We start from the raw sequence: 21,261 nt of genomic DNA on the forward strand, positions 1-21,261 counted from the left end.
ATTGCAACTCTACTCGCCTGGGGTAATTTGTTTCAGAGTTCGACATTTTCATGAGTTAAGAAGGTGTTGGCAATTAAAACGCCGCGCTTGCCGAGCGTGGTGGCGAGTACCTGTTGGTCCACGGGAGCTGTTTTATTTCACTCCTACCCTTCAAGCAAGCTTGACGAGCATTCCCCTATCCGCAACCCAGGAGACGCGCCCTTAGGGGGTTACAGGTTCCCCCCAGGGGAGGTAAATTGTATTAAGTAACAAATTTGTAATTTTCAGTAGAGACTGTTTAAAATTTTTATTAGCTTTAGATCAACGCTAATTTGCAACACTTACGAAGATATGTCAATAATAAAGGTGATATCATTATAGATTATGAATAAATTTTAGCTACATTTGAATTGAAAATTGTTATTTATTATAGTGACTAGTACAATTTACCTATGAGATGCTAATATGATCCTTACATATAAAAATAGTATATAATAAAAGTAATATTAAAATTTGATTTTTAATACTTTTTTTATATTTATTTTTCTTATTTTATATTATATTTACTCAGGTAATTGCCATATCGCACACAAGTAAAAAATATTTTTTCTAAATGTTTCATTTCTTCTTTTCATGTCGCTTTGAATGTTAATTTATTCGATCTCCAGCATGCTATAGCCAACTTTTTATTACAGTTTGGATCGAATGAAAAGAAACATTTTTCCCGCTAATACTGGTGATCACTTCTGAAAAAAATTTTAATAATTAATTTGGTAATAAAAAATTAAAATTATAAAGTTATTATAAAATTATTAAAAATGTAAATTCTTTAACATATATTTACTATTTTCTAAAATAATATCAGAATATATTATATTTAGAAATTATTAATTAAAAAGTGTAAAAATATAAATATTTCCAAAAGAAATTAATTCTTGGAAGCAAGTCTTGAACGTAAAAAATATGGAATGAACAATTAATGAAAAAAATTTAATTAAAAGTAATAATCTCCATAATAACACATTAATTAAAATATTATGGAAAAAATGCAACAAAAATGTTATAACTATTTTTTTTTTACATTTTGTAAGATTACAGACAACATTTTATTAGATTACATAATATTTATATATAATTATAATATTTTTATTTATTTAATAATAGTATATATATAATTTTTATTGATTTAATAATATTTAAACATCTTTTTCAACAACATTTAAACATAACGATAACATATAACAATATTTAAACAACATTTTTCTTTTTTTAGTTATATTTTATTATTATTTTATCATTTTGTTTTTTGTCAATATATTTTTATAATAATGAAAATTGCACTGAGCACAAATAACAAGAACCCAGTAAACACTAGCGAACAGTAATAACATCATGCAATATAATATGCTTTTGTACGTTTTAAAAATTGGAAAGAAAATTATATATTCAAAGTAAAAATAAAATTAATTTATTAAATTATGTTAATAATTAATTAAATTATTTTATTGTAATTATTTAAATATTAATTATATATTTTCAATCTTAGAATATTAATGAAAAAATGCATAAGATTTCAAAAATGACGCAATCGGCGTATAAATATTAAGTACAATGTAATCAATCTACACCATTCTTTAAGCAAACGTTTTACGTCCATGAGCCATGCATTGTAATGTGCCTAATGTTTTGCTTATGTATATATATATATATACACATATAATTAGCATTTTCAACAGAAACACGATCAGTGCAGAACCAGTAGCATTAGCGATAAATTTACATATATTGTGACGCTATATGCGTTACACCAATGCAAAACATCAACAGTTAGAATAAATAGTAATTATTTTATGAATAACAATGATTAGAGTCTACCAGGAACGATTAATGTACATAATTACACTATTAGTTGATTTACAAAATAGACAAATTCCACGCTAATGCTCCACACTGGTTCTATATTGAGTGTTTCTGTCGAAAATGTTAAATGTATGGCGAATTTATCTTACTAGATATCATCAGTAACTTCTAGGGCGTTATTGAAAAATCAAGTGTCAGTCACTATATCAGTGATGTCGTTCTATATATGTATATATATTTATACATATATATATATATATATATATATATATATATATATATATATATATACAGGGTTGGGAAGTAACGCGTTACTTGTAACGCCGTTACCGTTACAGTTACTTTTTTTCGGTAACTGTAACGGTAATGGCGTTACAAATTTTATTTGTAACGGAAAAAGTAACTTCGTTACATTTTTCGGTAACGAGTAACGAATTTAACAGTTACTTTTATCGTTACTTTTTTCAAATTTTTTGATTTATTTAAGATATTATTCTTGCTATTGTGCGTGATAAAATTTTTATCTTAACCGTAAAGCCGTAAGCAAATCGACCAATTAGCATTCTTATTATGTTGTAAAAATGCTTGAATGTGATTGATCAACTTATGGCTCTTGCAGACCAGTGCGATGACGCGACGCGCGATATCCAATGAGAGCTTTATCTTTTCGGAAAAGCAGAGCTCTCATTTACTACCAGTTCTAAGTACCTTGCAACGAAAATTATAGATTGCCATTCATTAGTTGAAGCTATTCAGTAAGGTTTAAATAAAAGGTAACTTATTAATTTGATTAATACATATGTTATTTATAATTTTAAATAAGGATTTAATTGAAAAATATTATTTTATTTTAAACTATTGATTCAAAAATATTAATTTCAATAAAACAAACAATGTCGCTTAATTTACTATATTTGATTTTAGATTTCTTACAATATTTGAAACAAAAGAATTAATAATAGCAGCATGTTTACATCCAAAATTTAAGTTAAACTGGTTAACCGGAGAAAAAAGAAAACGTGCTGAAAATTACTTGGAGGATTTATTGGGAATCCGATCAACTGAAAATTCTTCAAAAGCTGGAAAATCTGATGATCACGATGATTTTTTCATTTTTGAGCAAAAAACGGTGCAAAATGAATCTGAATAAGAAGAATTGCAACGGTTTTTAAAATCAAATAATTGTAATATAGAAATGTTAAACGACTATCCAAAACTTAAAAAACTTTTTATTAAATATAATACAGCTCTACCAAGCAGTGCATCTGTAGAAAGAATGTTTAGCATCGGTGGCTCTGTATTAACACCACAAAGAGGGCATTTAAATGATGATACTATGGAGCAACAAATTTTATTAAAAATTAATAAAGAATTTCGATAAAATTTAATCATTTATTTTGTAATAAACCTTGAATGAAATCTTGCTTACAATTTTTTAAAAGTTTTTCTTATGCAAAATAATTTATTAGTTTGTATTGTAAAAAAGTAACGGAAATTGTAACGACTCGTTACTTTTTAGTAACTGTAACGGTAACGAGTTACTTTTTAAAATTGGTAACGAGTAACGGTAACGAGTTACTTTTTAGAAAAAATAACGGTAACGGTAACGAGTTACTTTTATAAAGTAACTTTCCCAACCCTGTATATATATATATATATAATTCTAACATATTTAAAAATAATAAATAAGATATAAGAAAACAAACATACCGATTAATGACGTCGACAAATTTCATACATTTCGTTTCAATAGTTTCTTTCTGTCCTGTCCATGAAAGTACGCCAAATGATCACAGTTAAAGCAAGTTTCAGTGCGTTTCTTACATGTTGTTTTGCATCCTTTCCTCCTGCAGTTTCAATTAATTGTTTCTGTAAAAAGATGTAATTTTATTATTATATATATTTAAAAATACTTTTTCTTTAGAAATGTACATTGATAAAAACTTTTTTAATATCTTTTTAGATTTACATACACATTTCATGTATTGTTTTTTCTCTGCTAATAATAAATCAACTTCTTTATTATTTTCAGTATATTATATACTGTACAAAAAATTAATAGAAAATTACAATCATATAATATAGCACCCATATAGCAAATAATTATAGGATTATAGCTATAAATATAAATTTTTACAAATATGTAATTACAATTGTATTGAATTTTTCTAAAGCTGAGTACTCACTATGACCTGCAACATGCAATGCAACAGTAGTTGCAGCCTAATGAGTACGTCTTGATCTGGATATTTAAACGTACTCATTAGATAGCTATACTGTTGCGTTGCATGTTGCAGGTCATAGTGAGTACCCAGCTTAAGAGTAACTTACTTTGAAATTTTAAGCGCTTATACTTTTGTGATACATATCGCAAATGTATAAAACACTCATAATGTACGTACCAAGGATGAAGTGATACAATGTGTATTTCAATAAGAAAAGTAAAATAATTTTGGCATTTTATTATATTTATTCTATGTTGCAGCTCCTATATTGCTCTGCTTACCAGAGAAGTTGGGTTATATCTGCAAGAAACACATATTGCAATCATAAAAATTCTTTTTTATTGTAGTCTATATATATATTAGACATCCTAAATCCTATCCAATTCTGATGTTAAAACAGGTTTTAAAATGCCCAGACTATGAATAAAAAAAAATTTATAATTTTGCAACATATGCTTTTTGAAGACATAACCCAACTTCTTAGGTTGGATATAGAAATAACAAAAATATATATGAAAATATTGATCTATTTTATGCTCAAATACATATTTAATAATATTTATAATTTAAGAAAGAAAGATTACCTTAAAAACGTTAATATTGAAGATGTTATCTCTTCGAAATCTAGAGGACGTAATGACACGCAGTTCACACTTCACACTAGAACACAAGGCACAAGGTCTCTAGTTCACACGTACGTTTCTTGCGCATGTGTGCGGCGTTCGTAAAATATCTAAAATGGCACTAAAATGGCTCTTGCTAGAGATTTTAGAAATATCTATGAAGAGATACCATAAAGTGCTCTTCTGAAAGATATCTTAAAAAAGATAACTTACTGATATCATTTCTAAGAAAATTTAATTAAGTCTTTAAAAAGTCCTCTTAAAGAGCTCATCCTCTCAATAATGCTCACTGGGGAGACTCACTTCTCGCTTCTTTGTATGTATTTTTGCCGACTGTTAATGATTTCACACGCGTGGAGGTAATTAAGAATAAAGATTGCTCGTTTGGTAGTTATTGTGACTACCCGCGTAATATTAATTAATGATGGAGACTGCCCGCGTAATATTAATGGCAAAGACTGCCCGCCGTTCGTTAGCGGTGGGCCTTTTTATTAACTCCCTTTGGCTACCCAGGAGGGGGTCGTTTAGCGACAAGGCTGTGTCGTGTCGCTTGATTTTGGCAATATCCGGATGCAAGCTAAGAAGTTCTAAGTAGGACTTCTTTGCTTGCACTTTCGCAATTTCTTTATTCCTTTTTATTTCGCCTTTAAGTAGGACTTCTATGTTGCATTTTCGCAATGTCCTTCTTCCGCTTGCCCTGATTTCCGCGTTTTCGCAATGAAATGATTGCACGGTCGCTCGAGCTTCGCGCGTGGCTCGCGTTGTCAGCGCTTTGTTCGGTCAACGCTCGTAACGTGATCTGTATTCGCGTTACACGTTGAGCAATCATATAAAATAATATGTATTTAGAATAATATATTTAATAATTCGTGTATAGCCTGTTCGGGCTACATCCCTCCCCCGTAAGAAAAAGAAAAACGGAGGTGTAAAAGTGACCTTTTTCGCAAAATAAAATTTCTTCTTATTCTAATGTACAATATTTTCCCCGTATATAATATGAATATAATCGTTTCTTATTTTTAATTGATTTTTATTATAATCGCAGGACACCGAATGTTGTCGAAGGAAATCAATTCCTAGTATTCCTTCATATTCGATCGGAATGTCGTCCTTTACCACGTAAAATGCATGTTTACCTTATGGTTTTCTATCTTGATTGAGGCGTACATTTTTCCAGTGGTGTGTATTTTATATCCGGTTATACCTGTGAGCGCGATTTTATCTTCGTGTATTAATATGTCGTCTTTTAAATGATTTAATTTTATCAATGAGATAGTCGATCCTGAGTCGTACAACATCTGTATTTTTCCGTCTTTTGCTTGTCGCATTGGTAATGTTATTCGCAATAAGTCCGTCTTTTTCTGTGCGCGTGGCATATCTTTAATATGCGTAACGGGATACTCAGATGCAGGTTGCGGTTGTCTCTTTCTCGCTTCTTCCTGCTCGTCTTCGCTGTTGCTACTTGCGCTATCGGCGTTCTTTCTTAGTTGTCGCGATTTCCTTCGGTCGCGTATATTTTCGTTGCGCGTTTTTTGCTGATTTCCGACTTATAGTTTATTTGTACTATTTTTCGGTTTTCCTTTTAGACTCCAGCATTCGTCGCGGCTGTGTCCTGTCCTTTTGCAATGTGCGCAGTATTTATTTATCGCGTTTATCCGCGAGGATTTTTCCGGTTTCGGGAGCGCGTATCGGCTACTTCGACAATCGCGTCCGTAATGTCCGTTTTTCCGCATTTAAAGCATTGCGGGCTCAAACCTCGATTATTTCGCGAGTAACTTGGTTCAGTTTTATTTTTATTAACGAAACTACTTGTTCTCATCGTTCCCGGTCTGAGTTTTTCTTCGGCGCTCGCCCCCGTTATCGCTTCTTGGAGCGTTGTGTATCGTTGCGCGCGTACGAGTATTTGTAATTCGTTGCGTAGTCCGATTTGAAAGTTTATTAACGCTTGTTTTTTAATCATGTGTTGAATCGTGCGTTTTGATAGTGAAGGGTCTTCTTCTCCTTCAATCATAGAATCGTACAATTTCATCGCTAGTAAGTCAATATGTTGTCCGAAAGCGTGCGCAGTTTCATTCGGCTTTTGTTTTAAGGAATTGAACTCGATTTGTAAGTGCGTAGTACTTTGTTTAGACTGGTAACAAGTCTCGAGTTGTTGTTTTAATTCGGCGAATATTTCGTGTCTCGAAATCCTGCTTTTCCTCTTGATTTTGTATATAAAATGGCTCGGATTAAAGATTCTTCATCCGCGGGATGTATGTCTTGAACGGCATACGTGCATGAATTTAGAAATTCTAATAGCTTATGTCGCGAGGTTCCGTCGAACTCAGGGATCATTTTTCTTGCTTCCGCTAACGGCAGGTAATTTGGAGCGACGCTTCGTCGGTTCCTGATATCGCAATCGTTTCGCCCGTACATTATGGCATTACACGCATTGTTATCGTTTTCTCTGCGAGTATCCGTATGGCGGGGTAGTTGTGCGTCCAAATTATGTTGTGCGTCTGCGTGTTCTAGTCGTGTCATTTGTTGGTTTAACGAATTAATGTCCGCGCGTATTTCATTTAAAATATGGATGATCTGTGTATAATCTCCTCTTTCTTCGCGGTTTCTCTCGTAGTGCGGTGTGTGATCAGCCTCCACTATATTTCGGTCCATTTGATGAATGGATCGTCGCATTCTTTCTATTTCCTCGTCTACCGCGCTTTGTGGTGGATTCGCGGGAGTGTTTTCTTGCGGATTTCACAATTCGGCCATATTATTTTCTTGTTGGCTATAAATTTCTTCCGGATCGAATAGATCGCTCTCGTAGGAAGTTAATGAAAATTCGCGCCGTAGACATACTCTACTTGGAGTTCTGCTAATATACGGTCGCGTACGTCTAGTCTCGCGTTGAGTGTTGTCAGTGGGGTCAGTCGTATTACGCGGGAGTAGGCGTTACGCGTTCGTCAAAATTGTTAAACGGAAATTCGCGTTCTGTGACGACGTTATCCGATAACTCGGTTTCGCTTTCGCTCAAGTATTGTTTTTCTAAGTTTCTTCGCGTTTTATCAAAATTTTCTCGCGGTGTTAAACTTACGCTTATCGCTCGTCGGGCTGGTTCGCTTAGTAACCACCATCGGTTCGCAAATTTTAGAGATAATCTTTACTTACCAGAGGCAGTAATTCCAAATGAACGGATGTTTTACTAGAAAAATGAATCGATTGTATAACGAAGGAATTTACGAGATAAGCACAATAAAAAAGTTTGTTAAAAGGGATAAAGAATTTCGATGATAATAACTGATTAACAATACTTGTAACACAATATAATAATTTGTATATATATATATATATATATATATATATATATATATATATATATTAGAGAGCATTCAAATTAGATATAAAATTGCTACTTTTGTAAATATATATAACTATTACTTTTTTTAAACATAAATCATGTCTTTAAAAGCGATAAACTAATATTATATATGATATTGCATTTAATTAGAAAAGTTTTCTAATCCTCAAAAAGTTTGGAAAAAAGATACTTTATGAAAATTATTGCGTTTCTCGTATTTCTCTCTGCTTCTTTGCCTAATTTTTTTAACTTAATATATAACAATTCTATCCGCTCTACTGCTTCCTCCATATTTGCCGATTGTCGTGTAATAGCATAAACAGTGAAATAGCAAGATAAAAACACGTGCTTGCGATGCCGTTAAGTTTTATGGTTTTCCGTCGTTACCGTCGTCACGCCGTTTTACGTTCATCTTTTACAGAGCTACTCCTGTTTTAGAAAACGCGGTTTAACGGCTCGACTACAAATCGGCCACAAACGATCAGTTCTCTTACAAAACAATTAGAGCTACTCAACATTATTGCGTAAAATTATCTTTCTCTCATAATTATATCGAAAGAATCGAGAGATTAAAACATAATACAATAAAATTAAAAAAAAAATTAAGATATATATAATGACAAGCAAATAAATTACGGATATGTAGCGATGGTATAAACATTTTTATCTACAAAAAAATAAATCAGAGAACTCTCTTTATCCATAAAAAAACCGTCTTAGAAAATAGGTCGCGTTTCTAAAGACGCGACTTGTAAATGGCATTCATCTCGAAAGCCGTTCTGCTCGGAATCCGCGTGATTCGCAAAATTGCACTTCGCAACGGAATTCCATTCCGATCCTGTGATTTTTATCCTATATATCCGGTTACTTTTACATCCGGTTCATCGGCTCGTGCATCACCGAGAGGTATTTTTCAGTAGTGTTCGTAAAGCGAGCGTGCAAAACGAGATTGCCGGTATTTGTCTTCTCTGTGGAAGACAGATGGATCATTGCTCGCGTTCGAGAATCTCGCTTTTCATAGAACGGAACGATAAGGAAGCGATAACGCGTGTAAAAAGACGCAACCGAGGCAGGGTCGAATCGCTTTTCACCCTGAGAAAATACCAACAAGCTTTGTCCTGCGATCGACAAAATGGCTTTTTGCAAAAGAAGGATTTACCTTCAATAACTATATCCGATGACTCAATTAGTTTTTCCTTCCCGCAAAAAATAAGAGTATACTGAGACAAGAGAACGATAATGACGGACAAGCTTTTTATGGATACGATGTGAACAGAATTTTCGCTCAACGAAAATTAAAACTCTAAATAGTTTTCGGGCAAACAAATAAAGATTAAAAATACTAAATAATTTTTCTTATCGAAAGATTTTCGAAATATATACAATACAATATACAATACATACATATTTAATTTATTTTAAACATCAGTTGTTATATAAAGCTGACAAATTACAACATGAGCTAAAAGTATGCGAGATATTACTACATACAAATTATATATAAATATGTCAGATTAATCAATTAATCGAATATATTAAGAAAAAAAGTTTCTTATATATGAAAGCAATCTAAAAGATTTTTCTGTATCAACGGTTGAACTACGGCTGCAATTAATAGCATCAGCTTTCTGCCTACGTGCAAGATGATTATACAACAATAATTGCCTACGCATGGCGGCTCCACAAACCGCCGTGCAGAGCTGAATAACGCGCGCCATTGTTAATTATCTCGCAGCGCACTCCATCAGCAGCTAATCAATCAGGTTCAGTGACTAATCGACACGAATACGACAGTCGAGGCGACGGAATTTGAGCTTGCTAGAGATTAAAATTTAAGCTTGTTATCAAAAACATTTCAACAATTTTGTTGGAAAATCTTCTGGGAAATCTTAAAAAAACTTTTTCCTATATTTTTCTTAATGTGATCTCTTACATATTTTTCTCATTATGATCATAATTATCAGTAAAATCTTATCTATTTGGTATGAGAGGGAGAAACTATATTTAATATAATTCGAATCACGAATATATATAACTTTTGACATAGATGTAATAAGAAATTGTCAATAAGATAGCAACAATATTAATATTATAAAGAAAGATAAATAAATATATTATATATAGGGATATATATACAATATATATAATCATATGGATTGATTTAATATGAGTGAAAAGCCTGAATGAGTTTGGACAAAGAAAGTATATAGCTTTGACGTTATCATGTCTTTTTTTCATGACTTTGTCACATGACTAATCTTCTTGACAAAATCCGGTTAAAAATACATCGCGCTGCGATTTGTTATACATTACATTGGCCGGATCGATTCTGTCTATTTCATTTTTGCTCTGCCAAGGAAATAAAGGACTACAAATCCAAAGCGAAGAGTTCCCGAACCACAAATATTTCCAAGTTTCTAAATCGCTTCGGAAGAGTCATGAAAACTTGCAAGGAAGGTTTGGAAAATGTTCTTGAAAAGTACGGGAAAGTATTAGCGGGCACGTAGCACCGTAATACTCAGTGTCCAACTAAATGCACTATCTCTGCTATGATAGTCTTTTGCATAAAATTTCAAAAGTATACTTTGATAGACTAATATTGTATGTAGTATTAAACTGCTAAAATTCTAACTAAAATTTATGTCGCGAAAAATTATTGGCGGATATTAGACTTTACTATCATAAAAGGTAATGATAAAAGATTGCGTTAGAAGCTTTCAACGTTAATTTTACTAATTTATTCTTTTTCTCTTTTGTAACAAAAGCCGACACAACTTTATTAAAAATATGCAAAATTACGGACTCAAAGAAATCAAATAAATGGCGAAAGATACTCGAAGTAATTTATTGAATTTGTTTGCACACGAACTACGGACTCGTAATATGGCTTCCCAAAGGTGCGCTTTGTTTATTACAGAAGCAAAAGGACAAGACTTTCCTCGCAAAATTGCACGTTCGTAAATTCCCCGAATGAGAATTAAATTGAAATGCTGTAGTGTTTACTTGACGATGTAGTTTAAAATATTTGCGAAAAAGCAAAGGTCAGCACTTGCCGCTTGAAAAATCGATAATGTCAACATCACTTTGAAAAGAACGCTGTGACTGAATTGAACGTGATTTCGATATATTAAATCCGTGTTCCCCATTGATTATGTGAAACATTAATTTTGTTCAAAAATGCTTTAATCAAATTGTTAACCTAATCAATAAAAGGATATTTCTTATAGACAGCTGTTAACTATAACATTTATACACATACAATATATCTTATGAAATATATTTCTCGTTGTCATTTTCTAAAATTTTTGCATCTTTTTTTGTAAAACCGAATCTAAACCAAGCAAACAAACGAGCGTTCACAAACTATGTTAGTAAATTAGAATTATTGAATTGATAATTTTACAAAAAATTATTTTATATAAAAGTTTATAAAAAAATTATTTTAAAAATATATAAGAGATTAATAATTAATGGATTTTTATGCTTGTTCGTATTTATTCGCTTGATTTGAATATTAAGATGCTTGTCGTTTTTTTTTTTTTTTTGGTATTTATTTTTCGCTAACCATTGTAATTTCCTATTTGCGTATAGTTGTGCATAATTTTCGTTCAATTACAGGAATGGAACGACGTGAATATGAGATGGAATGTCTCGGACTACGGAGGTGTACGAGACCTTAGAATCCCGCCGCATCGGCTATGGAAACCCGATGTTCTCATGTATAACAGGTAATGTAAAAAACTATATTTTCCTATTCATACACGCGTGCATCTTTTTTATATTGCTCTGCATTTCAAATAATGTATTTTTGAAATAACAACTGACATATTTTTAAAATAAAAATTGGTATTATTTGAATGTAATATCTACAAGTTCATTTTACATTCTGAAAAATTCTTATGACAAAATATTACTTTAAAATATAAAAAGTGACAGTTTATATATATTTGCAAATATCAAAAATCGGAAATCAAAGACTCAGAAATATTGCGCAATTATATCCAATTATCATATGTTTCTAATTCTCAATTAAATATTACATGAAACTGTATCAATAGTGTTCTCTACAGAATTATAATAATTTATGGTGACATTCTTATGTGTATATCATCATATTTATATTCATGATATCTTGCGTTTACATCATGTGAAATATAAAATATTGTATAAAGAAAGGTTATATACAAGAATCAACTTTGCTGTTATTCAAGTTTTCGAAGTGCTTCCGCGACAGCAAAAAAATTCCTTCGATCACCTAGTAAATGTCACCCATAAAAATTGAAAAATATCATTTTATATCTACGAGTCGTTTGCTTTCCAACTGTGCATTATAGTATCTAAAATGGTCTCGCTTACTCATGAAAATATTGAGTTTGATTATTGCTGAGTTAGATTCCATTTAACATCGTAATATTTTAAAATTGCCTGGAAAAAATATACTTGCTACACGAAAGGCCAAACGATATGTTTCAATAATTTTACATAACACATCACGCATATTGGAATTTTTCTGGATGCAGTTTAATCTCATTCAACTCGCATATTTTTTTGATTGGAAAAATTCTCCTTGGAACTCCTGGACCAGGTCCAACCATAAATTCCATCATACAAATTTTATATACGTAATACTCTGGAAATCGATAATTGAATATTTTGCATTTCCCAGAATTTTTCCAATCAAAAAAATATGCCAGTTGAATGAGATTAAATTGCATCCAGCAAAATTCCAATATGCGTGATGTGTTATGTAAAATTATTGAAACATATCGTTTGACCTATATATATATATATATAAATATTTATTTCGCTACTACTGTAATACATAAGTATGTACAAGTTTTCTGTATAGCAAAAAAATGTTATACAGAAAATCAAGAAACTTGTAAATAAAAATAAAATAAAAGAATTATTAAAACAAATAAATAATTTAAAAAAAACGGAAAATATATACAAATGAAGCATTTATGTGTATAATTAATAAAATTAATAAAATTACACATATGTAAAATAATATAATAACGAGATTTTAATAATCAAAGAAAGATTCCAATAATGAACAGAATATTTTTAAGTTATATAATTCAACTTTATAGTTAAACATATAAAGTATCTTCATGACATTAAACTCACTATGTAATTACAATAATTATCGTGATCTCCTCTCTGCAATAATATTTTATCGATATCATCCGCGAATATTAAAATGCATCCAACTACATAATGGCAATAGTGACGATCTGTTTTATGTATTTTTCGTGGAATTTTTAATGAAATATATAGTGTCGGTGATCATTGACCAGCGAAATTCTCTCTCTCTCTCTCTCTCTCTCTCTCTCTCTCTATATATATATATATATATATATATATATATATATATATATATATTGTATATATATGCTTTACACCGCTAATATGCCGAAATTGCACGTATCGATTATAAGCATGTTTCACATAGTTGTCCTTGCACAGTTGTAACCACATAATATAATGCTAAACTGCAGGCTTGGCGCGGAACAGTAATACACAGCCCCGATTGCACGATGAGTTAATCGATTAATCAGTTTATGGTAATTTATTTAAAAAAGCAGACCTCTTTAAAACACACACCACGATATGAAGTTTAAAATGTAATGCAATTATTGTGAGAAAAAAGACGAAAATAAAGTATCATCATATCCTTCCCGAACATACAACTTGAGCGATTTCATACAAAGTCATAATTTAATTTTTGTTCTGTTAAACTTTCCTTTTATAAAAAAGCATGAAACTTCGAACTCGAATATATCAAAGTGTTGAGGTCTCTTTTCCGCGACGTTGATTAATTGTCTCGCTTGTGCGCTGTGACTTGCTTCATTCGTGTTATTTGCAAATCATGAGAATTTTGACAGTTTGACAATTTGCGAAAGAAAAATTTAAAGTTAGTAAAGAAAAGTTAAAGAAATTGAAAGATATCCATAAATAAAAGCGCGCGTCTGTGTTGTTCTAGTAACATAAAATACATATTAATACTTATCTCGTGTAATAGTATTACAGTATGGGAAAGATGATACATTTATTTTTATGAGAGTTGTAATATTCTGCTAATTTTATGAATATTTATTTGTTTCAGTACACATACTAGTAATTTTATCGTGATTTAAAAAATTTTGTTTACAGAAAATGTAATCTCTAATAAGTTAGAAGTATAGAAAAAACTTATACGTAATCGTAAAATAAAATTAACAATTTTGCATTAATAGAAGTAATATTTTTTAACCAAAAACGTACTTACTTTTTTTTTAACAAATTATCGCGATACAATTATATAAATGTCATTGCATTTTAAAACAAAAAAAAAAAATCTTTTTTTAGTTTATGATAAAGACAAAAAGAGAGAAGAAAGAGAGTATATGTGTGCGCATCACTATTTTATATTTATTTTTCAATAAACGTATCGTCACGGTGTACGTTAATTAGTTAAGCGTGAAGGGTTAGTCACATGATAACGTTATCATCGTTGTACCGTTTTTCATTATTTTGTATGCAATCTATTCGCGAGAGCGGCGTGCATTGTATGCGTGCATGCGTGAGAAAGTTTATAAACGCACCATCGTATACAACGTCTATCACATAGTTGCGTTTATGTGCCATACCAACGTCAACGTGCGGCCATAATATGTACTGCAGGTCGTCGGGTCAGTTACAAAGACGGCTTACGCTCGAAGTGAGATGCAAATTGATCGATAAAACAATGTCGTTGAATTATTTTAGAGCGAGCCTCGGCATGTTTTCTCACAGTGCGAATTTGCTCGCTATGAATTATTTACACGCCGAATGAAATTCACACGCAGAATTTCCACTATTTAATTTTCGCTCTTTGCGTTCACTGACAGAGATAATGAAAACTTCCATTAAAAAACTTGGCTCGACAAAAAATAAATGGAGAAAGTACAAAATATAATCATTTCACTATATCGTACTGTTAGTTTACTATTCTCTATTTTGTTCGTTTAAATTTTAAATTACAAACGGCTCGACACTATCCTTTTTTTTTGTTCGTTGTAAATTCACATTAATCGTCGCATTTTAAAAATGTTATTAACGAAAATATTTTAGCATAACTATACTAAAGAATATTCTATAATTCGTGCACACTTTCTTTCGATTTTAGATTCTGCACAGTTGTTTGATTGTGTAGAAAAAAAAAATGCTGTTTTAATAAAAAATTCTTTTTTAATTGGACACAGTTACTTTTTTATATCTTTTAATTGTCAATATTAGATATTTTGTACACAATTTTAATCACACGATGCAATTTTTGTTAAAATTTAAAATTAAAAACTACAGAGTATATAAAATTTCATTATTTGCAGTGACCTAATTTTTACCGAAACCACATGAGTTTGATATGATATGAGCGCATGATGCATCCTCAGTTGCAATGAATAAAGTCGAGTATGTGAACTCTTTTTATACACACACCGCAGCAGCGTGTGTTTTGTCGGGCATGCACCCGTAGTCATAATCGGTCTCCGTCGCGTCGACGGCGCTTTTATGCGATGCATCCGACGTTATTATGTAGCACGGACATCACGTAATATACATACAACAGCGGCTTGAAAGGGGGGGGCTTCACGGGGGATCAATCGCAAAGATGGTGCACACGCCTAAGGACTGATCGATCACTTAACTGCTTTGTCGCTCCGTCACGGCGCAATTCTCCCGTGTTCCACTTTTCATCCAGATTTCCACGTGCATACCGCCGAGGCAATTTTATCGTGCATATTCCGCATATAAGGTGTTCCATACATAGGCAAATCGCCATTTTTCTTGGTCTCGCTTCTAACATCTATGACTCCGAAGGAAACGTGCGATAAGTTCGGCATACTATATATCATTTCAAATTAGCTGAAAAACGGAGTTTAATTCAACGGAAGAAAGAGACGTGTATAATAATCGTGTATTCTTTTTTTTTTTTTTTCGACAATGTAATATCGATACCGCACATCGCGTTGAGTAATTTAAAAGTAAATTTCACTTCTAAAAGATGTAATAAAATAATTTACCAAGTAAATTATTGAACTATGAAAAAATGTCAATATTAGATCATATGGTCTTTCGCATGATGTGAACTTGCTGCTATATTTCGAACGTCTGAGGTATCGCTAATTAGTAAACAGTCCTTACCAGTAGCATTGTCGCATTTCGAAGGGTAATTTACGCGAAAGCTCTAATTGAATGCTAAGTTTGTTTATATGTATATTGAACGTTCGTTATATATTTTTCGCATTTTCTCTTATTAACTTATAACCACGTCGCTAACTGTAATGCGATAATTTAATACCCGATGTAACGTAATAATGTAAGCAAAACGAGACGCATTCCCTTCGAATGATTCATCCAGGATGATCATCACGAATGCATCGCGTAAATTCGTTTTAAACTATTGGAGGTAGATGCAACGTGCAATGGGTAAAGTGGAGCGCTGGGCCAACTGGGTCACGCGCATTAAAAACAAAGCCACCGCTACCATTTAAAGAGAATCAGGGAAAGTATCTCCGCCCCCGACGGGATAATACATTGTCGGAAAACGCTTGCGGCCACACCATTGTCTTTAAGTAGGTAATGCATCGGGTGTCCGTCGCGATCGTCGTCGTATTTGTCGAATTAAAACTTCGCCTTGCGATGCATTAGTAGAAACGAATGGCTGGCAAACTTGCCGGCGAAGTAAAACGTTTAATGGTACGATCTCTACGCGCTCGTCGAGCAAGAACTTTGTCCGTCAATTTGCGACTTTGATTGCCCGACTTTCGTTTTTGTCGGATTAATCGCACGATGTAAGACCGATCCAATGATAAAGATATCTATCAGCTCTTCATGATAATCGACATATCAATCAATTTAACGCGATTTAAGAATCTATTAACGCGTGTAAGATAAATCACAATTATAGTAAAGCAAATCAAATTTTCGGTTTTTAAATTTTTATCCGACTATATCATCAATTATTGTGTTTTTAATCGATCTTTTTGAAAACTATAGCCTTTATACTCATGACAGACGATATCAAAGAGAAGAGAAAAAAAGAGAGACAATCTAAATTTCTTATTTAAATATTTTAAAGAGTTCGAATATCTCCGCAGCCGGCAGTTAAATTTTAAAACAGAAAATTTCTTGATTTCTTATCTGCGGGACATCGAGTATATTCCACAGATGGTGCATCCAAAACTGTGCACAATCGCATCTTTTCGCATTCAGTTCACGCTATACGCTTCGATTATTCATCCTTTTGACGCTTTTAGACTACTTCGCATTTCCGATCCTATATTCCGTTTAGCTTGTTGACGATGATCCCAATGAATCCCGTGTCACACGTTATCCTTTCATCAAGTATCGTTCATAAAAAGGACCAGCAGTAATTATCGCGAAATGAAATTTTACTTTACTTTAAGCTTACCTCGAGCTTACTTCAAGTTAAACCACGAATTTATTTGCAAAAACTTAACACGTAATAATATCGCTATTAATAGTACGGAAACTTGCAAAATCTAAATTATACAGCAGTGTAACGACATTGTACGAATTTTAATATTATAGCAATATATTGTAAAATATATATTTTAGAAAATTATTATTACAATAATTTACCGTCCAAAAATATGTAAATCAGAAAATTAAACAAATACTTTAAGAATTACTCTTCTTTACATTGATGAAAAAGATATCTCTACACTGTGTAAGAAAACAGCCCTAACTCTTATGTCATTTTAACCGTCAGTTATCTCGATATTGTTTAAAGTAAGAACAATCTGTCTGCAGTGACAGCTTTCGATGCTTTTGCGGTTTCTTTTACAGGCTGTCGCTAAGAAGAAGAGTGGACCGTTGTTTGATATTACCCTTACTTACTCGTCCGTCAATCCATCAAACCGGCAATTTTTCATGAATCACTTGTGCACGATGAAGGATTGCGGCAAAAATTCATTTCGCGGCGAATGGTCTGAGCGAAAACGCGCGCGCGACTGATGGTTTTGTTTTTTTCTTTGGAAAATTGCCATAAACGTGAAAACAACGAACTAGGTGAATTTCCAACAAAACAGGCAAGGTTCTGTGTAGAAAAATATAACGAATCACTCGGTTGCATATCAATTGTGATAAATGCGCGCGTTTATTCTCCGGGAATGTCTATCGGGATGTCAAAAGTATATTCATTCGACGACGCAAAATATGATATTCGTGACGCGTTTATTGCTGTTCAAAATTTATCGCGATAAAATCATAAGGAATGAGATCTTAGCTGTCAATAATAAATATATAAAATATAACACAAATTTTTTATAAATAGTGAGAGTTAAGTTTATATGATGTTCTTTTAATATTTTTTAATTTTATCTTACTTGCAAATCAAAACTGTGTAAATAAAATATTTATAAAAAAATTAATTGTAAAATGATAAGACAATTAATTTTATATATAAAAAAATATATAAATATATGATGTGAATAAAATATTGATATGAATGCTATATCATAATGTCACGTTAATCCACAATCCACAAAATAAAAACAATATGCATGAAACAGTAAATCGTAAAACATTGTACGACAATGAGTTAATCCTGCGGATAACGAAAACATAGATTTTTCAGTGATGCATAAACGCAAATCGAAGCGTATCGGTTTGCACACTGCAAGCTACGCTCGAGCAACGTATGAAAATTAAGTTGTTTTTGCAAACAACATTTTGCAAGACGTTGTTCACGTTTTTAAATAAATGCAACATTCCAAGTGTTGCCCGGCACAAAAGAATCCGATGCTGTTCGCTCTGGAAAAACTGCCATGTCACTTTGAACATTTTACGCATTCAACATTAAAAAAATAAGATTAATTTTTTCCTACTATTTAGATTATAATATTGTTATATATATATATGTATGATGAAAAAAATAAGATTTTTTGAAATTATAGAATTATTTTTACGCGTTATGCCATTAAAAAAAAGCTTATAAAAGTGTAAATTAAAAATAAATTAAATGAGAGATGCAAGAAATAATATTACACAATATTATTATTATATTAATTATAATATTACAACTTATTTGCGTAGATTTATGTGCAAATGTGTATATGTGTGTGATAAGATTTATTATATTTTATGAAATGTACTAACCACCATGCTTAGTAAAACACGCTATTACAATCCATGCTATACCTATGGCCCAAAGTGTTCTACTTAATGCAACATAAACAGCAGCATACAGAATAGATACGTTTCGTTCATAAAAGCCTAATAATACAAAAATAATACATGCGCTACCAAGACACCAATATAAAATTACAATTTTCTGAAAGTAAATTGTACACAAATTGTAAAAATTCACAAATATTTAATTAAAATATAAATATATTAATATATATAAAGTAATATATAAATAATTAAATAAAATCATCTATTCATGTATTTTGTAACTATTTTTATAATTGTTTAATAATTGCTTATTTTTCACATTAAAGTCATATGATAATCAAATTATACTTTACTTTTCTCAAGACCAATTTTTTTATTTAGTCTTCTTACAATGTAACCTGTAATTATGCCAATAATATATGGTCCTATTCTGATCCATGGGGGATAGTACAAAACACTAGAAAGTCTATATTGTTCGTCAAATCTGCAATAAAACAATATTTAAGTAATCTTATAATTAGTAAAATGTTTTTATTACTTACGTTGGAATATATTCGTAAATATATGAAATATAACCAGTAAGTACAATAGAGCCTATTAAAAGTGCGCCCAATACGACAACAGTCATGTAAAAGTACCTAAAATTAGCAATTTATATTTATTTAAATATATACCCAATATATTGTGCTGATTATAATATCCTCGATACATCGACTTACACAGTTGACAAAATCAGTAGCACAGTAGCAATTATAAAATATTGCATGTCATTAGCTAAATACCAACTCCAAATCATGCACTGTAAGAAAATAGAAAATTTAAAATAAAATTTTAATATTTTTTAAGCAAAATTGAACTAATTATAACTATTTAAAATATATTTTGTGACGTTGCCGTCTCGCGCGCGTCCGCCGAGTCCCTCTCCGATCGAAAAGCGCGGATTAAAAGGCCGCGCCAGTCGAATCATTGCGAGAACCGTACCGTTACCTCCAGAGAGGCGTCATTAATTGAGATTTCGAGCTTAATATTAATTTAGTTTATGCTTTTCTTTCGTATGAATAATTCATTTGGGAGCCTCATCGGCGAAGGAGCGGAGAGTCGCTGAAACGTCACGGAAACTACGATCGCCAATCAAGGAAGATCTTAGAGGGGCAAGGAGCCAGCAATTTGGAAATCCAAATTATCTAACGGCCAAGCTAGCTACGTCACGACGGGATCCGGACCCGCACACGTGATGCGCGACGCACGGGACAGCGAGAAAATCCTCGCGCAAGGGCCCAGGCCCGTGCGGATACGGCCCCCGCGGAGGGACTGCAATCCTGCACCCGATGGCGTGACGCGGCCCCGGAAGAGACGGAAAGAAAGGTGGCAGCGATGTTTCCGGCCAAGCCGTTCGCCTTAGACCTCGCGACGGCCCCGCGGAACGGGCCCCAGCGAATTATTATTCGTAATACCGGGGGCGCGCGCATCCCCGTTACGACCGTGAGCGCGCCGCCCGCCGGCTACAACGCGTGATAACGCGTGATTGGTCGCGATAATACGCACCCCGTGTGCGCAGCCCCAGCCGGCCCACAGGTATCGATTCTGGATCGCGACGATCCAGGAAGAGACTGGCGTGAGCTTGCGTGCGAGCAACAGCGTAATCGAGAGGACCGTTTGTGGCGAGAACAATTGCGAGATCGTTGCTGCGTGAACGTGCGGAGAGGATCCCGGCGATCGACGGCGAAGAATTGTGAGCACGAGAGGACTTCGTCGACCCCTGACCGCCCCGACGGGAGGAAGAGTACCGGTGAGGTTACCCTCCGCCATATTCGCCACTCGCGATTGCGCCCGGAATCGTTTCGTTCTGTCGTCGTCGCCGTGAATTCGTACTTTGGTGTACGGGCTAAGCCCGATTCTTTAGTGTAGATTTTCGCGTCACGGCCACGTCGTCAAGCGATTCGGGCCCCGGAGCCTCGAAAGTATCGGTTTCCGCGGATCGAGACATTACCTCGCGTTTTTAAGAAACCGTGTGTCGTCTCTCTGGAGATTCGGATTCCGTAGATTATATTTGCGTTGGGTCTCGCACGTCTAG

General features: G+C 32.9%; 1 long non-coding RNA gene and 1 pseudogene across 2 annotated transcripts in view; one reads left to right on the top strand and one right to left on the bottom strand.

The window, feature by feature from the left end:
- Positions 1-4,730, bottom strand: part of LOC138942007 (uncharacterized) — a 166,321-nt gene extending 161,591 nt beyond the window's left edge. The window contains exons 1-3 of one of the 2 annotated variants that reach the window (XR_011448235.1): positions 4,649-4,730; positions 4,242-4,364; positions 3,550-3,708 (exon numbers count right to left, since the gene is read on the bottom strand). This is a non-coding gene — a long non-coding RNA (uncharacterized lncRNA). The remainder of the gene's footprint in view (positions 1-3,549; positions 3,709-4,241; positions 4,365-4,648) is intronic. The other variant, XR_011448234.1, reaches the window with a different exon arrangement.
- Positions 1-21,261, top strand: part of LOC138942189 (uncharacterized) — a 351,185-nt pseudogene that overhangs the window by 191,735 nt on the left and 138,189 nt on the right.

This window comes from Polyergus mexicanus, unplaced genomic scaffold, assembly GCF_030449975.1.
Source record: "Polyergus mexicanus isolate NDT 795.1 unplaced genomic scaffold, iyPolMexi1.0 SCAF_21, whole genome shotgun sequence".
NCBI lineage: Eukaryota > Metazoa > Arthropoda > Insecta > Hymenoptera > Formicidae > Polyergus > Polyergus mexicanus.